We start from the raw sequence: 21523 nt of genomic DNA, 5'->3' as shown, positions 1-21523 counted from the left end.
GGGAGTGAACATCAGTTCACAGCATTGGAAAGAAAGTGTGTCAGACATTTCTTATTCCTCATCTCAGGACCTCTCAGACCATCTTTTATCCTATTGCTACAGTAGGTGCACTCACCAATTTGTATCCTGCCAACACCTCATCACTGAAGCATCCTATACATCTTGCTTCCTTCTCTGAGCTTCTCTGAGTCCCCGCATGACACACCTATGGGAATTCTCATGGCTGTTGCTTATGTTCAGCCTAGAAGAAACAGGAAGTTATGCACAGCTGACCTTTGACTTATGGGGCATGAAAGCTAATGAGTAAATGTTCTTCCTTATGATCCTTAAGCAGGCAATTATGAGGCTCATTCTACATATTAGAAGGTCCCAATAAGATCTAGCTCCAGGCACTCATAGTGGTAGTGACTGTGTATCTTCTTAAACTTATGTTTCCCTTCTCTGTTTCACTCTTTGCAGGTTCCTACTTCCACTTCCCAGGGTTGCTTCATCAATTAACAACCTGGAGGCAAGCCCTTGTCTTTAGCTCTGTTGTGGGGGAACCCAGGCCAGGAAGGGAAGCGTTATGGCCTTCAGGCTTGAATGTGACATTCATTTTTAGCTCTTCTTTTCAAGGAGGAAGTTTTCTTGCCAAGATAGGATTAAAATTCACCCTCAAATGCCCCAATATCCAGTGACCTTCCTGTTCTCATACAGAAGATACAGCTGTCAAATAGTACACAAATACAGATATAGAGGACACTGTGTACTCAAAAGAAAAAGATAAAAGTGCAGGATCACAGCTATTATTCACGTTAGGGTGGGATATAGCTTGGAATAGCAAATCATTAGGTAGAAATCAATTGATATGGGGTGCCGGGGTGCCTCAGTTGGCTAAGTGTCTGCCTTCAGCTCAGGTCATGATCCCAGGGTTCTAGGATTAAGGCCCACATTGGGTTGCCTGCTCAGCTGGGAGCCTGCTTCCCCCTCTTCCTCTGCTGCTCCTTTTGCTTGTGCTCCCTCTCTGTGTCAGGTAAATAAATAAAACCTCCAAAAAAAAAAAAAAAAAAAGAAGAAGAAGAAGAAAAGGAAAAGAAATCAATTGATAAACCCTAGGCTACAATATCACCTTCATCATTTTTATCAAGGCATTAAATCCAGAGGTACCTGTGCCAGTGTATTCTGAGGATACAGACCACTGTGGCACCTTTCTAGGGTATGCAGGCTGAGGCATACTAATTACCTTAGCCACATGGGCCAGTGGGATGATGAAGTGGTTGCAAATACTTCTTCTACATGTATTACATATAAATGCATAAGATTATCATTTAGAGCTATTTGCAGAAAAGCCAGTTAGTTTCTCTGTCTCCTTAAAATCTAAAATTTGAATCCCCATACACTAATCACAACCGAGAGTTCATAATATGGGTCCATACAACAGATCTATCTTAATTAGGCTATTTTTGTTTTGAAGTAATAGAAGCATCAGCTTAGGCCGAATTAAGGAGCAATAAAACATTTTATCTCCCATAAAAAACAAAGCAAAAATCAAAAATGTGAGTACAGGGGGTTGCAAGATTAATTGATCCAGTTGCTCAGTGATTTTAACAAGGACTTAGGTTCTTTCTGTCTCCACGCTGTCAGCTATAACCTCACACTGCTTCCCATTGGAAGGGAAGCTCCAAAGCGCCATAGTTTGGCTGTGGCAAGTAAATATATGACATAATATATATGGCAAGTGAATTCTGGGCGCTTTTCTTAAGGAGGGTGGATTCTTTACATTGAAACATGGATTTCTCATTACCAAGGATTTGGTCACATGCCCCAACTAAACTGATTGCTGGCAATGGAAATGAAATCGCTGTGGCTGACTTAGACTAATGGTCCAAGCTGGCATCAATGTTGACAAGTCAACTACAGTGTCCAGAACACACACCTCACTTGATATGTTAGAATCAAAGGCTCTCACATTCAGAGTAAACAAAGCCAGATAAAGAGCCCCCTTAACCAAATGAAGCTTCTTTTACTGCACAGCCAGCAACACAAAATTATTTTTATGCCACAGGAAAACCTGGTTCAGAAAGATTTCCAGCACAATTTCTCAGATCAAAGTCTTTTCTGCAAGACCCAGATCATTATCTGAACACTGAGCATAATGAGGTCACTATAAACAACACTTCTTTTTGTGTTTATTGGCTTTCATGTCACAAAGTTACACACTATAAAAGTTCTTTGAAGTTCAAAAGAGGACAAATCAATAGCTGATGTAACGAATCTGTCTCATACCTTTTAAATTATACCCTTATGTAATTTATATGTCCCATGTGTTTGATTAGCAATTGCAAAATTTCTGTCCAGAAGTCCAGCCATTGGCTTGAGGTCAAGCCCAACATCAATGAACACTTATTAATGTGCCAGGTGCAACTCATAACGTGATGAAGTTCTGACATTTTACTGGGGGCTTCTCTCCGGCTTGAATCTTCTGTCATTTTGACAATTGAATCTCATTTGCAAGGCAAGGATAAAAAAGACAAATCTGCATCTTGACATCTTCTGACGTCTCTCTGGAGGTGATGAATCCCTGTTTTGGTTAAGGCTCAAAATAATTGAGCAATGGAAAGTAATGAGAGAACAGTTTTCACAGTAGCTTCAGTCTTAACTGTCTGTCAAAGCATCTTGTCAGGTTACAAAACAATGATTTAAATCCCAAATGCAACTCATCTTGCACCCATGTGAGGTAGTTACACATGCGTGCTCAAGACACATGCATGCATAGAACAGAAATATTCTCCCAGGTTCTGGAACATGCCAGGTTTTGTGCCCATATTGGTAAACAATATAAAATAAATATCCATTTTCAAATGTCCAAATCACTACAGCATAGTAAATATAAACTTATTACATTTAGATTATTATTTGAAACTAATTTATTTGATTGCCATTCTAGAAAACAACAAACAAACAAACAAACAAAACATTGACCTAAAGATTAGTTTCTGAGTTCCAACCCTGCTGCAGATCATCCAAGAAGACAGGGCATTTGTCTTCAAGGGTTTCAATTTTTTTTCAGTTACAATATGTTAATGATTTATTGTGCATCTATGCCTATGGAATGATCATTTTTCACTTTAATTCACAACTAAGTATGTCAAGAACAAAAAGTCCATTGATCTCCCCTGATTGGTATGATAAATAATAAATAACTATTTTATTTTTGACAAAATTCCCTAGAATATATATGCTCTACTTATATTTCCCCAATGAAAATAAAAGTGTACAATTGATAAAGACTAGTTTGAAAGGAACAACTACTCTAAAGGCTGACTGTCAATGGCTTCAGTCCTTCACTTAAATTTTATTGACTACTTACTTCTAAATACTGGAACGACAGTAATAAACAAGACAGAAAGAGTGTATTGGCTCCAGTAGAACCTAACTCTGGTGGCTAAATTCATTCACATGAGTCCTTTGAATGGGGATCGTGATCAGGTGTTGGCTCTCACTCAGAGCAATGAACACATTCTCCAGAATGAATACAGATAAAGTCCCACTCTAACATTCATAGTGGGAAGGTGCATTTGACCACCACATTTCAGTTCTTAAAAACTCTCTCCCCCATTGTCTCCCTCTGTGAAATATACTCAGCTCTGCATCCTTAAAAACTGGTTCAGTCAATTGCAGCATTTTGCAAAGCTCTACTTAAAGTGAAATATCATTACTCAACATTACAGATTTAAATAAACTGTGTCACCAATTGTCTTTTCTTCCTTTATTTAATCAATGAGGAGAGGGTAAACATCCTTCTGATGCATAAAAGCAGCAAAGGCTGATGGATGGTAAGGAAATGGGTTTCATAGAATGTCATCTCTGCTAATTTTCACTGAAAAATTTTTTATTTAACTAAGAATCTCACATCCTCCTCACTGAAAGAGGACTTTAAATGTATATACTATTATTATTTGCACTAACAGTGACAGATCCAGTGGCAGTGCAATAAGCGCTTGTGATACTTATTCAATGAATATTTATTGAGCAATTACTATGTATAGGCACTTTCCTAGGTACTTAGGATATGGCAATGAGCAAAACAAAACTCCTTGTTCTGGAAAAGCTTATGTTCATTTAACATCCTTTGCAAGCTCTTAAAATAGGTGCTATTACTAATCTCATTTCTTAAGAGATAGTATAATGGGATTTAAAGGTTAATTAATTTGCCTGATGTCATATAACCATTAAGATCAAACACAGGCTGTGAATTCAGGCCCATATAAGCCTAGAGTCTGAATCCCTAATTACTTTAAATACAAAACCCAATGTATAGTATCTTCTAGTAGACCACAAAATGGTAGCAATTTCCTTCATCTTAAAGACTATGAAATATCAAGACTAAAAAATTTGGAGCTAATTATGATAAAGAGACTTAGCCCCAGCAAATTAGCGACTTCCTTCCTGAATCCCCATTTCAAAAGTTTACAGCCACATGAACAAACATTAGGTGGTATGAAATAAACAGTAAGTGAAGAAGGCTACAGAGTCAGGAAGATTTCCCATCTGCTCTTTTCTTGCTGCTTATTACATGCATGATGTTGGATAATTACATAATGCCTCCAAGTTTGGGTGTACTGTAAAATGGCATAGGCAATACTACCTATCAGAACAAGCTATTATGCAGCTCAGCAAATGAGGCTGCATGTCCAGAGCTCACTACAGTGCCTGACACACAGTCCACGGACCAAAGAAATTGGACTTGAGTCTTCTTTCTTTAAGATTTTATTTATTCTTGAGAGACAGAGAATGAGAGAGAGAGAGAGGCAGAGACACAAGCAGAGGGAGGCTTCATGCAGGGAGCCCAACATGGGACTCGATCCCAGGTCTCCAGGATCACGCCCTGGGTGGAAGGCAGGCGCTAAACCGCTGAGGCACCCGGGCTGCCCGGACTTGAGTCTTCTTACTCCTATGTCTGTGAGCAATGCATAAGGTAGAATAACTGCCCATGTTGCGGATATGAGATACCTGCTACATTTAGGGAGGCTAAAATCAGGGGTTTCCATAACTCTTATTTTTTTCACAGCTTTAGAATTTTCTCAAGCATATACCCTTGAGAGAAGACAGTTGAAGTCTTCATCTTAAAGACACCTAATTAGTTGCCTCATGCTTAATTTATAGGCACATTTAAAGCATGCATGTGTGTTATAGGCTAGGTACCAAAATTTGCAGAAAATTACCTTAAACTAAAAACACTTTTAATATCAAACTGGTTATGTTTCTGATAAATAATGCACTGAAGAAAATTTCAAGTAATATCTATTGCTTTAAAAAAAAACCTGATGATCCTGTTTTTTAGCTTTAGCTTTAAAAGGATAATCACCTGTGTTTGTATGATTTATATATGTGTGTGTGCATATTGTGTGTATATATATATATACATGCACACATATTATATATATAGTTTCCAGATACATATGCTAATCTTAGAGTGTGGATAATTTAAGTTAGGGCATAAAAGGGGTGCTCAGCTGGCTCAGTCAGAAAAGTAATTCTTGATCTCAGGATCATGAGTTCAAGCCCTACATGAGGTGTAGAGTTCCTTAAATAAACTGAAAAACAAAACTGTAAAGGAAAGCCATAACAGACAAAATTGATATGTTTGACTTCATAGAAAATTGAAATCACATACCAAAAATATGCAAAAGACTGGCTTTAAAACATATTACAAACCAGAAGAATAGTAAACATGTGAGATATACAAAATTATTTCTATTCTGTATAAATAGGTCCCAAATCACTGAGGAAAAATTTCAAATTCTTAGGGAAAAGTATGGGCAGAAGATGTAAAAGACATTTCAAATGCAGGAAAAATAAAGCCACAAATGGCACTGAAGTACTTGAGAAATGTTCAAATTTAGTCATAATTGAAAAACTGCAAACCAAAACAAAAAGGCTATGTTTTTACCACTATGAACAGCATATATCAAAAAAGCAAATTAATACCCAGCATTGGCAAATATGGGGAAACAGGCATTCATTGTTCATAGGAATATAAATTTGTGTATCCTCTCTGGAAAGAAACTCAATAAAATATTAAGCAAATATATACCACAGTACTAAAATACAAGAATTTTATTACTTAGTATTTCTGCTTCTGGATTTTATTTTATAGGCATGCACAGTTTATACAAAAAGATAATTGACTGAAAATTTTAACATTACTTATGGAAGCCCAAAACTAAAATATACGTATGTGATTGTCAAGACTGAATTGAGAAAGCAGATTATATTAGAGACATACAATGGTATAAGAGGTGGATTTATACAGGTTATGATGGAATTATCTCCAAAATACTTTAAGAGGAAAAAAGCCCACAAGACTGAAAAACTTGCTTATCATAGTAAGCTCCCATTTGGGTAAAAATGAAGATGTATCTAATGGCAGACAAAGAGAAAGGAGATTTATTTTTTCAAGTCTGTGTTGTGCATTCATTGATTTTTTTAAGTTCTTAAAATGTATATAAATAGGTACCATTTAAAGAAAAAGAATTCAAAAAAGAAGAAAATGAAAAAGACAATTCTAAAAAAGAACAGAAATGGTTGGAGAAGGCAAAGGAAAACAAAAATGTAAGAGATACTGAGGAGCAATTTAAGAAGTTCACAGATAATTATTTATTTTGCATTCCAAATAAAGTTCTAGAAAGATGAACATGAATAAGAAAATAATCACATAATAAATTAAAAATTATCCAAAGCTAAGATCTTAATTTTCACAATGAAAAAAACAATTGAATGACCAAAACTGCACCACCTAGAATTTGGCATTTCAGAAAACTTAGATTAAAAGAATGGCCTAAAATATTCCAGAGAATGAGCAGGAAAAATGCTTACCCACCAAAAACTAAAAAGGACTTTAGTATTGATCATCCTGCCATTATGGTTTCTAAATATTAAGGATGGAACCAATGAAAGCTCTAGATGGAATTGTATCCACAGGCTAATAATTCTATATCCAGCTAAAATATCATTAAGTCTGTGGGCAAAGTAGTGAAGGACTTTGTCAGACATAAAAGACTCAGCAATAATTCATTTAATGATGTACTTTGGTAGAAAACAATGATAGTAAGATGAGATGCAACCCAGAAAAGAATGGTATTAGTACTGGAAACCAAGTAATTAAGCCATGAATAATGACTATCTAACTACCAAGATGGGATGCAAGTCATAGATTTCCAAGAAGTATTTCTTTAATAAAATTGATTAGACTGAACAAAAATTATGTTGAAATATTTTGGTGATTGTAGAGTAACAGTTTACTCCTGTTAGAGCTTATTTACTCTTTAAATAAGCTCCTAAATTTATTTAATTCCTAAGATTATCCCTGTAGAATGTTCTGTCTCTAAAATTACTACTTCCTATTCTTAATACTACATGACTGTGTTTCACCATTTTGAAGTACATTTTAAATTATTTTATTTAATACTGGCAGTGGAGTATTTATTCAATTTACTAAGCACTTAGCTTGTTCCATATATAAGATTAGAACAGTTAAAAGGAAGTTTCATTTTTATAAGTGACTTCATGCAGAGCTTACCAAAAAAAAAAAAAAAAAAAAAAAAAAACCTAACAGTAAAATCTCCATGAGGTAGTATAAATAGCAACAGAAACAAGGAGCTGTGCATTCAATGGCATGTGTCTTGAAAAACCTCATTAATTCCAGAAAACATTTCCCAAGTCTTTATTAATTGGAAAGTGCTTGAAGGCTAGGTGTTTGAAGAAACATGCCACAGTACTCTGTGTGAATTCGGTTTGCATTAAGAAAAAAACAAAACAAAACAAAACAAAAGTTTTCTTTACGGAGATTTAAAAAGGTATAATCACTGGCAGGCAGTCATAGTCAGCCCAAATGACATACAGAAGCAGATAGAACATCATTTTGTCATCAGCTTCATGACTTCAACTCCAGTGATGTTTACAGAAAGAAAATGTATATAACTACCAGATTATACTCAATGTCTATAACTACCAGATTATATCACACTGCCATTCAGAAGTTTTAATGTATGGAAAACAGTTTTAAACTCCTTTCTCTGGACCTATCATTTAATTCTGGCATCTTTCTTCCCACCACCAGAGATCTATACATTTTATTAAACTGAAGTTTAAGGTAAATTGAAAATAAAATTGATTCCTGACATCATGTAAGAGCTATGGATACGTATATTAGTTGAGACTAATCACTGAATATTTTACAAACTAATGGGCAGCCACATAAATTGATTAAAACATAAAAATTTCTTGCCCAGAAAAAAAAATCCAGGTTATTCTTTAGCTACTGATGAACACTACCAACTGCTACATCAGAGAGTCAGGAAATTGTGTGAAGACACTAGGCTTTGAGAGTGACATCTGTTTAGATGCTTTACAGCTCTGTCTATATAGATGGGTATAAAAAGATAGTGGATGGCCCAAATGTAAATCTGATGGAGCATTATAGGGTTTCAAAGGTGTGGTTTTACTTATCTTTTTCATTATCAAATCCCTGGAATAAAGTTTAAATAAGTAACAGAAACAACAGAGCACAGATGAATAAATATTTCTACAGCTGTGATTCATGTCAACATTTTTAAAAAAGCCTTTGGTATAAATGTAATAGTGGATGGGTGATGGTGTTGCAGTCAAAGCTCAGAAAACCCATCTATGTTCAAAACTTGCTTGCTTTCTCACTCTACCCCTCATGGGGAGACTGCTGCTTACTGATTTATCAATACAGCAAACATTTACTGGGATGGATTAGAGAATAGGATTTACCAGGAGCAGAGGCAACTATACTGGGGCAGATACCTCTTCTCTCTTTGTATATATCTTCTTCCATGAGTCTTAAGGAGCAAGATAGGGCAGCCCTCTGAACCAAGGAGCAGTCTGTCATGAGAGGCCTATGCTCCTCCCTATTCCCTTTCTCTGGCTTCCTGAGATTGACAAGACAAGGTGGATCCGAGGCCTTTGTCTCACTCAACCTGAGGGGATCAGGCTATCAGTGATCTTCTAGACAGAGAGGAAAACTCTCTTTGTACCTCAAGTAATCCAGGCTGGACATCCTTCACCAAAGCCTGCAGACCATAGGAATGTAAAAAGGGTGCTTCAACTAATATGACTAATAATCCGAGCAAATTTGTTTTCTACATATTCCTACCTGCTGCCCAAGGGACTACACTGTGGTTTTAGGTCAAAATTCTTGCTAGTAGTAAGTGTTACAGATCGAGCGGTCCCCACTCACAGTTTGATATCTCTGCTTCTATAATTAAATAAGTATTGGGACAGCTTTGGAACTTAGAGTGAGTTTTTCTTTTGGTATTTCCCTGCATCACATTCTGCTTATGAGAATTTTAGAGAATTAAGCCTAAGAAGTATAACCTTTTAAATACTGCTCCCGGGGCACCTGGGTGGCTCAGTGAGTTAAGCATCTGCCTTTTGTTCAGGTCATGATCCCTAGGTCCTGGGACAGAGCCCTGATTCGTTAGACTCCCTGCTCAGTGGGGAGTCTGCTTCTCCCTCTCCCACTGCCCTGCTCATGCTCTCTCTTATGCACACATCTTCTTTCTCTCTCTCTAAAAAACAAAAACAAAAACTGTGTCTCTCCACATCACATTTTCCTAGAGCTGGATTACTTTGAAAACAAAATTGGTTTCCTCTATTTATAGTATAAAAAGGTCCATAATGTCACACTCAAAATCGAGGGAAATTAATATGCATGTGGACATAAAAATAGAACTTGCTGGAATTTATATGAAACATACAAACAATTGACTTTTGTAGGATACTAGAGGTAGAGAATGGAGCCGGCTGGGAAAGCAAATGTCTGAGAGCTCTTTGCCAACATCTATTGAAGTGGACACACATAGACACCATTTTGTACAAAAGAAAGCCTCATTCTGAGCCGCTGGCCAGACAAAAGAAATAAGAGATGCAAAGACAACTAATATGGCTAAAAAAATACTGATTCATTTGTGGGAAAATCACCTACAAAAAGGAATTTTAAGGATTTTAGTCTTACTCAAAAGCTTGCTTTGGGGGCAACTGGCTGGCTCAGTGGGTAGAGTGTGTGACTTCTGGCCTCAGTGTTTTGAGTTCAAGCTCCACATGGGACATGGAGCCTACTTAAAAAATTAAATCTAAAAAATAAAGTGTATTTTCTCTCAAAGAATGAGCTTTAAATCATGTCATTATTACTCATAAAAATCCACAATTGACCTTTCTCATACTGTATTTACTTAGAAATAGCCCCTTTTTAGCCAATTATCTTCTTTAAAAGACCTCTAAGTAGTTTCTAAATAGCATCCAAATTCCCCTGGGTATTAATTTATTCCTAATATAAGGTACACATTATGGCTTTGGGAATTATGAGGCACTCTCATGGAATGCCTTACTGTAAGAGTTACAGCTGGGAGTTAAGTCTTTGAAATCCCTCTCACGATTGGTCCCCTGATAAGCTCCACCTTGTCACAAAATCCTGCTGTCACAAAAAGACCTGCCGATTCCCTATTAATCTAGCATCTCTCCTCCCACAGACCCAGCTCCAGAATGTCAAAGTACACAAGAAAGAGCACTGGTCAGTTTCAGGTAATCCTTAGTGATTCCCTTTATGTTAAAACAAGGAGAAATGACAATGTGATATGCTCTGGAACCTGGAAATGTTGAATAATAAAAATCATCTTTCATTTTTGCTTCTTCTCAGCTTTCATACATCATAGCCAATGAGACTCACATTGATGTCTGGAGCCGAATTACCTCTATTAATATCTCATTACTAAAAAACTTGGGATAAACTGGATGAAGGTGAATTATGTCTGGGATGCATTAATATCTGAAATGCACTAAACTATCTTTTATTTTCCAACTGGCTTTTTCTCTCTTTCATTCTCCTCCTCCTGATTGTATAATTGGACAAAGCTCTTTGTGGCAGAGGTACTACTGCACCATGGAAAACATGTATTATGGATAAGAACTGTCATTCTGCCCTCCATTCCCATTTACAGCTACTCACAAGACATGCAACTTCACCTTGTGAATGGTTCTATTTCTCTGTGCTTGAAGACACAGGCAGACACACTGCAAGCTTGTAAATCCTGCCCAGCTTCACTTAAAGCAAGCTTTCTGCTAATACTAAGGAAATTTAAAAAATCATTACTACATAGTACCATTATTTAATTGAACAAAAGATTCTGCAGACAAGAAAAAGCAATTTCCAAGGTATTTAAGTTACTGATTTTTGATATTGCCTTTCACGGCTTTGAAATCATGGTCTTTAAAAAACAGGAAGGAAAAATTTCCATTTAGCAGAGCGATCAACCATATGATTTAACTTATAAGTGGAATCTAAAACAAAACAAAACAAATGAATTAATCAAATAAAAAAGCAGAAAAATATCCCTGTAAATACAGAGAACAAACTGGTGGTTGCCAAAGGGAAGGGGTGAGAACATGGGTAAAATAGGTAAAGGCAATGAAGAGGTACAAACTTCCAGTTATAAAATAAATTAGTCATGGGACTGGAGCATACAGCATTGGAAATATAGTCAATAGTATTGTAATAGCATTGCACAGTGACAGGATGTAGCTACACTGTGGTGAGCACAGAATAACACAGAGGGATGTCAAATCACTATGTTCCACACTTGAAAGTAATGTAACATTGTGTATCATCTGTCCTTCAATAATAAACAAAAAATACATCTTCAGGGAGAAACTGGTGAACTCATGCTCACAGGAGTAGGTTTCAGTTGTTGACAGATTAATTTTTTAAAAAATCATCCAACTATAGCAAAAGGAGGAGGAGGAGGAGGAGAAGAAGATGATGATGATGAAGAAGAAGAAGGAGAAGAAGAAAAAGAAGAAGAGTATAAAGCAAGAAGGGACAAAAGAAGGAGAAGAGAGATCACATAGGGTTGAAAAATTAACTGCTGGGGATCCCTGGGTGGCTCAGCGGTTTAGTGCCTGCCTTAAGCCCGGGCCATGATCCTGGAATCCTGGGATCGAGTCCCACATTGGGTTCCCTGTATGGAGCCTGCTTCTCCCTCTGCCTATGTCTCTGCCTCTCTCTCTCTCTATGTCTCTCATGAAAAAATAAATAAAATCTTAAAAAGAAAAAGAAAAACTAACTGCTAAGGGGTCTCACTTAAAGGTCTACCTTAAATAATGTCATTAAAAATCTAGTTCCTGTTCAATTTTAAATACACTTACATCACTGTTTAAAAGGCAATATCTGCATATTTACACAAAGGCCTCGACACCAGTGTTCATGCAGCTTTATTCACATTAGCCCAAAGCTAGAGTCAACCAAAGTATCTCTCATCTGGTAAATGGGTAATGAGAATGTGGCATATGTATGCCATGGATACTACTTGAGAGTTGAAAGAAATGAACTATGCCATCACTACAACACAAATGAATCTGAACCACTCTGCTCGGTGAATAAAATTGGACACAAAAGACTTCAAACTCTCCTTCCATTTATGCTTCCTTCAGGAAAAGGAAAACCAGAATGGTAGGAAAGAAAACTAGAATGTCAGAGGCCAGGGTTAAGAAAAGTGGTCAATTGTCAAGGGTCAGAAAGCAACTCTTTGTGGTGATGGTAGTTTCATGACTTCATCAAGAAGAACTCATCAAGCTGTACATTTAAATTGGTCCATTTTGTTGTATTAAGCTACATATCTATACTGCTGATTTTAAAGATTCAATAATTGAGATGCCTGGGTGGCTCAGTGGTTGAGCACCTCCCTTTGGCCCAGGGCGTGATCCTGGAGTCCTGAGATCGAGTCCCACATTGGGCTCCCTGCAGGGAGTCTGCTTCTCCCTCTGTCTGTGTCTCTGCCTCTCTCTGTGTCTCTCATGAATAAATAAAATCTTAAAAAAATAAAAAAATAAAAAAGATTCAGTAATTATCTATCAATGGGATAAGAGACTAAACTAGATAGCACTGGATAGGAGGTTTAAAAAATGAAAGGGAATAGAGGGGAAGGGAGAAGAAATGAGTAGGAAATATCAGAAAGGGTGACAGAACATGGAAGACTCCTAACTCTGGGAAACGAACTAGGGGTGGTGGATGGGGAGGAGGCCAGGGGGTAGAGGTGACTGGTTGGCAGGCACTGAGGGGAGCACTTGAAGGGATGAGCACTGGGTGCTATTCTGTATGTTGGCAAATTGAACACCAATAAAAAATAAATTTATTATAAAAAAAATGAGTAACAAACATAAGCATGTCAGCTCCCAACTACAACTTGGGCCAAAATCAAGGGAACAAATTCACATGTCAGTTCCACCACACCTAGGCTGTGCAAAAAGGAGAGCATGTCCTATGTCATGTTTAGAATTTTCGTAAAGCTTCAATGAGTTAAATGTGTAATGTAGAAGACCTGGTACATAGCAAGGACTCAAAACGGAGTCACTGTCATCGCCAAGGGAAATTATTTAAGCAATCATTTGCAGTGTTAATATTCCTTCTCCACTAGGCTCCCTAGTATTTTATGTTAGTCCCAACCTCTGCTTCTTAGCCAAGGTTCCTCATTTATCCAAATGACCCTCCTTTCTAAGTGTGTGCCATTCTTTGTTCATTTATTTATTAGACAGATACTTATTGCTTGCTTTCCATGTGCCAGGCACTTTGCTGAGTGCCAGAGATAAACTGTTAAACACATCACATGTGGTCTTCTACCCTCATGGGAAGGCAGACATGAAACAAACATGTAACAAAATATTTAAGTTCCAACAATGAAAAGTGCTACCAAGCAAATAACCACGGCATTGAACTACATAGTACAGAGGGAGCGGATTTAGACTAGTGCTATATCGATGTCTTCCCTAAGAAAGGAATACCTGAGGTCAGATCTAAAACATCGAGGTGAAAAAAGGCATTCTTTGTAGACACAATCCTGGAGCATGGGGTGCCTGGGTGCTCAGTGGTTGAGCATCTGCCCTCGGCTCAGGTTGTGATCCCGGAGCCTGGGATCAAGTCCCGCATCAGGCTCCCTGCATGGAGCTTCTCCCTCTGCCTGTGTCCCTGCTTCTCTCTCCATGTCTCCCCTGAATAAATAAAATCTTAAAAAAAAAAAAAGACCTGGAGCAAAAAAATAATAAATAAATATATAAATAAAAAAGACTGATGAACCTGAGGAACTAGATAACAAAACAATGAGTGTGCCTCATTGGTCAAGAAAAGACAAAAACAGAAGGAGATGAGCTAGATGGCAGAGCTAGGTAGGTGGCAGACAGCTGGTGGGCCACATTAATGTCACCCTTAAAGCAGAGTTCTCCTTCACAAAATAGTAGCTAGTGTCTGTTAAAGTGGTTTCTGTGTACCCAACAATATTCCAAATGCTTCACATGAGTTATTTCTCTTAATCCTTACAATATCTCTATCCAGGTGGGTATTTATTATCCTGCCCATTTTAGAACACAATCAACTGAACTTCAGTCATTTGCTCAAGATCACAGATAAGATCAAAACAGCCAAGAAAGGAATGTCCAGCTTCAGAACCCACCCACTTAACCATTGTGCTATGTGGCTTTTGTTATGTTCTACTTCTTCTCAGTTTATGACTAAAGCATGTTGTCACAGGATCTATTTTATGAATTGAGACGTTCACCCCATCTGCTGTGGGAAGAATGCATTATAGATGAATAAGAATGAATGCAGGGAGAACAGTTGGAAAGTAACTGTAGAGCCAAGACCAGCTTCGTGGCGCCCAAACTGTGCAGGTGCGCCAGACCCCACACTTAGAAGTACGTTGCTCTTGATTTAATTCTGTAATGACGGTCTTTAAAATCGAAATTTATGGGATCCCTGGGTGGCTCAGCAGTTTAGCACCTGCCTTCAGCCCAGGGAGTGATTCTGGAGTTCCGGGATCGAGTTCCACGTCGGGCTCCTGCATGGAGCCTGCTTCTCCCTCTGCCTGTGTCTGTGCCTCTCTCTCTCTCTCTCTCTGTGTCTCTCATGAATAAATAAAAGTATAATCTTAAAAAAAAAGAAAATCTAAATTTATGAATAAGGGGCTCTGCATTTTCATTTTGCACTAACCCTTGCAAATGACATAGCCAGCTCTAGCAGTATTCTAGTCTGAGAGATTCGAACGGCTTGGATTTTTCAATTAATTTACTCACATTTAATGACTAGGGTGCTGCATTGCCCATACCAATATCCTTCCTTGGGGGCTGCAGAGAATTGCCATTTATTAAGCATTGAGCTAGGCAAGATCCTAGGGCTTTATGTCTATGATTTAATTAATCTGCACAACCACTTTATACAGCAGATTCTATTATCAGCATTTTGTTAAATGAGAAAAGTATGGCTCAGAGAGGTTAAGTAATATGACATAGCTGGGAGATGACAGAGCTAAGGCTCTAATTTCAAACCCATTCTGCTAAACCAAATCTTTTCTCTAGGTTCTTAGTTTGTATTGCCCACACTACAATTCTACTGCCATGCTCTGCCCACTGGTCGGAGCACCTCACTTCCACCTGCAGCTCTGGTGCCAACCCTTTATCCAGACCAGTTAGTGGAGACTGCCTTTCCAGAAAAAAATTCAGTGTAATGCCCATCCTGTACAAGGGCTAGGACTAACTCTTTCCCAGGCCTAATCATCAGGAAACTAATACACATCTCTTACTAAGATTTTTTTTCCAACTATGGTAAAGTTCCACAAAAAGTCCCCTCAAGTTTGCAAATCTTTTTTTCAAATCTTGAAACATGTGCACTCACTGGATCCAAAGGGTGATGCTATGGTAAGGCTGTTGACAAGCACACAGCTCTTTTATTTGTTCGTGTTATCCTGTTTGTTTAAAAAGTCTGTGAATGTTGCAACCCTGCTTCATTGAATCATAGACTGTCTAATCTCCAGGGATGGGAGAATTTACCCAGAGCCAGAATGATGCTTAATTTCCACTCCAATTCCCCTGAATATCAGATAAAAGTTCATACAGTTTAGCTGTACTATCCCAGTAGCAAGCGCAGCAGGGGCACAAGAAAACAAATTCAGCCTTGATGGGAATTCTGCAAGTTTTACTATGTAATGTAAACATTTCTGCCAAACATAAAAATAAAATATATCTTATTCACTGTTGCAGTTTTAGAATTCAGTCACCTCTTAAAAAAGAAGCAAAAACTGTTACAATCGTATTTATAATAGTACATTTTCATTATCATAAAGTAACTAATTAATGTGTTTTCTGAGAATATTTGGCTAACCATACAAAATCGAAATCAGTATTGTAGCTCTAATTACATGGAATAATATTGGATATGTGTTTCAATTACTAATGAGAATTTGGTTCTCAAAATCTCCATTTCCACTCTATTACATGCCTCAAAGAAGAAAACACAATTCGATTACACTATTTTGAATACCAGGGAAGAATAAGACAAAAAAAATTCTATCTTTTGCTAAGAGTAACTTAAAGATGCATCATTTCCCTTTTGCAAGATATTTATTTCTTAGGTCAGATATCCACTTAACTGCACAACTATCCATCCTATTCAAGGGTGGAAGTCTCATTTTAACATAGTACTGATTTGTTCATTACAAGCAAAAAGCAGGTGGCTGTGGGGACACCGTACCTAATAGCATTCAAACTGAGCCTCACCCTTCTGCACTGCTCAGAATGGAATTCAACTTGACAATTTTTCATTTCCATAAAGTTGACAGTTTGAGCCTATTGTAAAGTTTTCTGAAACTTTGAGTTCCATCACAAATATAAAAGCCACCTGGAAAACCTCCGAATTGCATTAGGTGGAAATAGGGTTTTCTTTGCAGGTTATGGTTTATTTAGCAATTAACACAGAGTAGAAACTTTCCTTGTGATTACATTAGTCACTGATTGTATTTTTCTTTTCAGACTACAGTAGCCATTCCCTGGGAGAATGGAATGAGTCATGGAGATTCCTACATTCATGCCCTAAGTGATATTAGGGGCTGACTCTTCAACAACAGAAAAAAATAATAAATTGTATCTCTTGAGAGAAATAAGAATCGTGATGGGGTCTGGAAATTGTGGATGGTAAAATAGAAAATGTATTGGAAAATACCAGAGCTGGTAATCCACATTATGTGCTCCGTACATGACATGTCATCTAAAGACGTGAACTTTAGGTCGTTGATTCAAACTCCATAGTCTTTTAATGGATCCGTCACAAATCCCTAATTAAAAATCTATTTACAGTTTCTTGATTTGCCTTTTTCCCCCTTTGCTCATTTGTTTTATTGTTTAATTTTCGTATATGAGTGAAAACATATGGTATCTGTCTTTCTCTGATTGACTTACTTCCCTTAGCATCACACTCTATAGTTCCATCCATGTTGTTGCAAAATGGCAATATTTCATACTTTTTCATGGCTGAATATTATTACATTGCGTAATAATCTTCTTTATCCATTAATCAGTTGATGGACTTTTGGGCTGCTTCCATAATTTGGCTATTGTAAAGAATGCTGCTGTAAAGATAGCATGTATCCTTTTGAATTAGGGTTCTAATATTCTCTGGGTAAATACCTAGTAGTGTGATTGTTAGATGGTGGTAGTTCTTTTTTTAACTTTTTGAGGAACCACCATACCCTGTTCTACAGGCTCTAATTATGGAAAACAAACAGATCATTATCAGAGGAGGGGGATGAGGGGATGGGAGAAATAGGTGATGAGGATTAAGGAGCACACTTGTTGTGATGAGCATGGGGTGATGTATGGAAGTGTTGAATCACTGCCTTGTACACCTGAAACTAATATTATACTATATGTTACCTAACTGGAATTAAAACAAAGTTTTTAAAAAATGTTAAATAAATAAAAATCTGTGTACAGCTTATAACTAGGGTGCCCCATATACTTTATCCTTAAACAGAGATACTTTTAAAAGTAAAAGTAAAAGGAGTGGTTAATAATTACACCAAGACATTAGGAATAAAACAGTATCATCATGGACAAACCAGGAATATATGCTTGAATTATAGATTACTTTTGCCCTCAGTGCATACCCAATTTAAGGCAGACCACTCAAGAGCAAGTAAATAGAGTGGACATGCAAACAGGATATTGTAAAGTTTAAATCAAATAATTTAAAACTGCATGTAAGCAACACAGATCTTTTACTGTTAGAAGCAGAACTATGAGCCACAGCTCTAGCTGTGGAGCAGAAAAAAGGTACTACTAAGTATGTAATCTTTAGCTGGAATGAACAAAATCCAGAAAAACAGGGTGGGATAATCCGAAAGGGATCTAGAAACCATGATATAGGAGAAACATTTGAAAGGCCTAATGAGGTTTAGCCAGAAAAGAGAGTGTTTTAGAAGTGGGTCATTAAAATTATTTGTAGACTATCATGAACAAGAAGGTCATGCTTATCCCCTGTACTTCCACAGGTCAAAGCCAGGATTAAAGCTTGAAAGAAAGAGGAAAATAGACTTTAACTCAATTAAAAAAAAAAGAAAAAGAAAAGAAAAGATCCTTTTTGAACAAAAGAGAGTGCCCAATGACAGAAAAGGCTATCACATAAGTTAGTGAATTCCTCAACACTAGTAGTACACAAATAGAATACAGACAATCATTTATCATTTTCCTAGAACATGCAATATACACCAGGCAGTGTGATAAACAGCTAACAAGCAGAATCCTATCTAAAAATCATGACAGTCTTATATGGTGGTCACTATTACAATCATCTCTGCTTTATAAAGGAGCAAACCAAAACATGTCCAAAGACATAAACCTAGTATATAAGATACAGAGTTTAATTAAAATGATTTCTAAATGTTCTTCTGTAGTCAAGGTAATTTTCAAAGCCTGTTTCAATTGTCTTAAACAACATTCAAGTATTTCAGATAAGGACACGTCCAAAGACAGCATGATAACAGACATGCTGCTTGAGTTTTCGCTCATTATCTTGACTCTGACCTCTCTCTGTGCTGACTTCATCTGCAGGATGCTTCCAAGATACTACAGTAATTCCACCCATCATATTCAGAAATAAGAGCATACAAAAGCAGAGAAGAGATCTTGCATGTCTCCTTCTGAAGTGTGAAAAATATTTTCCCGGAAGATTGTAGCTGATTTCCCCCTCACACCTTATTGGCCAGAACTCCCCTATGATTGTCTCTAACCGATCACTGTCAAGGGAACAAAACTATCATAATCAAATTTCAACAATTAGGATTTATCCTTGATTCATATAGGGAAAACATGGGCACAAAGAAAATCTTTCTGTTAATAGGGAGAAAGTTGTCCAAAGAATATTAGTAGACCCTATAGTCTTTCTACTTAAATTGTCCTTCAGACATCATCAGTATCTATGACACCTCGGAACTTGGCTAGATACACAGAATTCCAGGCTTCATCCCAACCCCAATGAATAAAAATCTGTGCTTAGTCATGTGATCTTTAAAGTTTGAAAAGGTCCTCCCTTGCAGGGCCTGCCATAGGCAGCCCTAGATGGTGTAATCTTATCAAAACATCATATAAAGTAGTAAAATTACAATGAAAGAATGAATTTGGGTTCTGGTTGTGAATTGTGAAGTAAAAACTAATTCAGCACAGAACTCAGGCCAGTCATATGGATCCTGAGTGTTCCTTTCATGTTGCCGGATGGTGGTCCCCATCATACCAGTTACCAAGAGTCTTCATGAATAATGTGTATGTGTGTGTGCGTGTGTGTGTGTGTATATACATATATATACATAAAATATACATAAAAATATATACATATATACATACATATTATATACATATAATTTATATACATATACATAAAAATATATATTATATATATATATTTAAAGCTTCTGTGGTTGTACAACACCAGAGTATTATTTTTAAAGAGTTATGCAATCACAATTATGTTTGGTAAAATCCACAGCTTTTATCATCTGGAGATTGATCTGCTTTACAGATAATTGGGCTTTGAGGGGAAGGTGGGAGAAAGCAGTGATTTGTAAATTTGTATGCGAGGTTGACTCATTGGAATATTACCATAATTTTGAGACAGCTAATATGCCAAAGACAACATGGCTCTGTGGAGCCTTTTATGGGATGACACAGTAATTAATTGGTTGCATCATGGCCAAAGGTTATTATCTGAGCAGCTGCTTCTTTACAAAGCCTGCATGATCTGTAGCCAAAGGGTTATCATGAAAGGAAAAAAATACTTTTTTTTTTTTTTTTTTTTTTTTACTTGTGATAGTATTAGCCCTGTTCTACTAGAAATTAAGTTCATGCCCTGCATGCCTTTCCTGTGCAGGCCTTCTACAACCTTTGCCTAGCAATGGGAACAGCAGCTCAACCAGGTGGTTGAAATGTGAATACCAAGGGCAATAATCTACTTGGTGTTCACCTCTCATCCTGATTACTAGATCTACATATCCTTCCTTCTGGGAATGCAGAGCACTACAAGAGCCTGTGATTTAATAAATATACTGTATCTTCAAAGATACAGATCCCCATTATTTCAAAATATTTTCTCTGAGCCAACACTTTAGCTCTAACATTACTAGGAGGCCATTCTAGCATTCTACATAACTGGTTGCTTCTTCCATGCTTATGGCCCACTTTCAATCTCCTTGTTAAGTAGGTCTCTTAGTTGAAGGCTACAGTTTGTTATTCCATGCCTGGAGGGATTAAACATTACAAGCTATCAGATAATGATGGCCATACTTGAAATAGGCATCTTTTTCTATAAAGAAGAACTGCAGGCCATCCTAGGATGGAATGGGCTCAATGTGGTCAATTCTACTAAGAATCCGGTTGGTCTCCCCAAGGAACGGTACCATATTGGAAGCTCAGTGGCTTTTTGTTTGATTTTTTTATATTACTTGACAACTTGAGAAAGTAGTAACAGGAACAGTCTTTATAAGGAGGAGAAAATGCTATGAGATGCATAGCCTCTGTCTGGGCCACTACAGCCATGTTACTTGTGTTCCCATCATGTCAGTTCTGGGTTAACCAATGGCATACATTAGCTGATGCCAACCGGTTGGCTGTGCTGAACATTTGGTGTGCTGAACAAATGAGTGTTTTCTTGCAATTGATATGGAATGATGCAAAATTCTTCACATTCTATGCCCCCGTTTATATGTCCATCCATACTCTATACCTGCTTGTCATTCATCTTCCAATTCTTTATCTGGAAGATAAAGCAAGGTGGCCACTGCCAAGAATAATAAATATTCTCACCCTGAGCCACTTCTCCTTCTACACAAGGTGTATAACCAGCTGCACTGCTCATAATACTACACCTAGGAATATTTTCTGTCCCCCCCCTCCACTGTCTCTTAAGATCACTTTTTCATGTGGCTGCAATGCAGATAACATCTTTTTTTGGCTTGTACCCAGAAACTTAGCTGACCCACCTATAAACCAACTTCAGATTTTTCTCTCCTTTTCCAATTGATCCATATAAGATTTCCTACATGGCTTTAGGTGAAAGCTAGGTGAGGAGCAGTGTTAGTAGGTGGTGTGCAGTCTTCTCATGACCTCTGATCTAGGTGAGGCTTAGACCTAGAGGTATAATTTCCATCTTACA

At 37.3% G+C, this 21523-nt stretch overlaps 1 long non-coding RNA gene across 2 annotated transcripts in view; it reads right to left on the bottom strand.

The window, feature by feature from the left end:
* The window catches only part of LOC144321938 (uncharacterized), a 248343-nt gene that overhangs the window by 66081 nt on the left and 160739 nt on the right, over window positions 1–21523 (bottom strand). The window lies entirely within an intron of this gene.

Source organism: Canis aureus, chromosome 10 (genome assembly GCF_053574225.1).
Source record: "Canis aureus isolate CA01 chromosome 10, VMU_Caureus_v.1.0, whole genome shotgun sequence".
Taxonomy (NCBI): domain Eukaryota; kingdom Metazoa; phylum Chordata; class Mammalia; order Carnivora; family Canidae; genus Canis; species Canis aureus.
The sequence above is the reverse complement of the archived record's forward strand: the minus strand, read 5'-3'. Positions and strand labels throughout refer to the sequence as shown.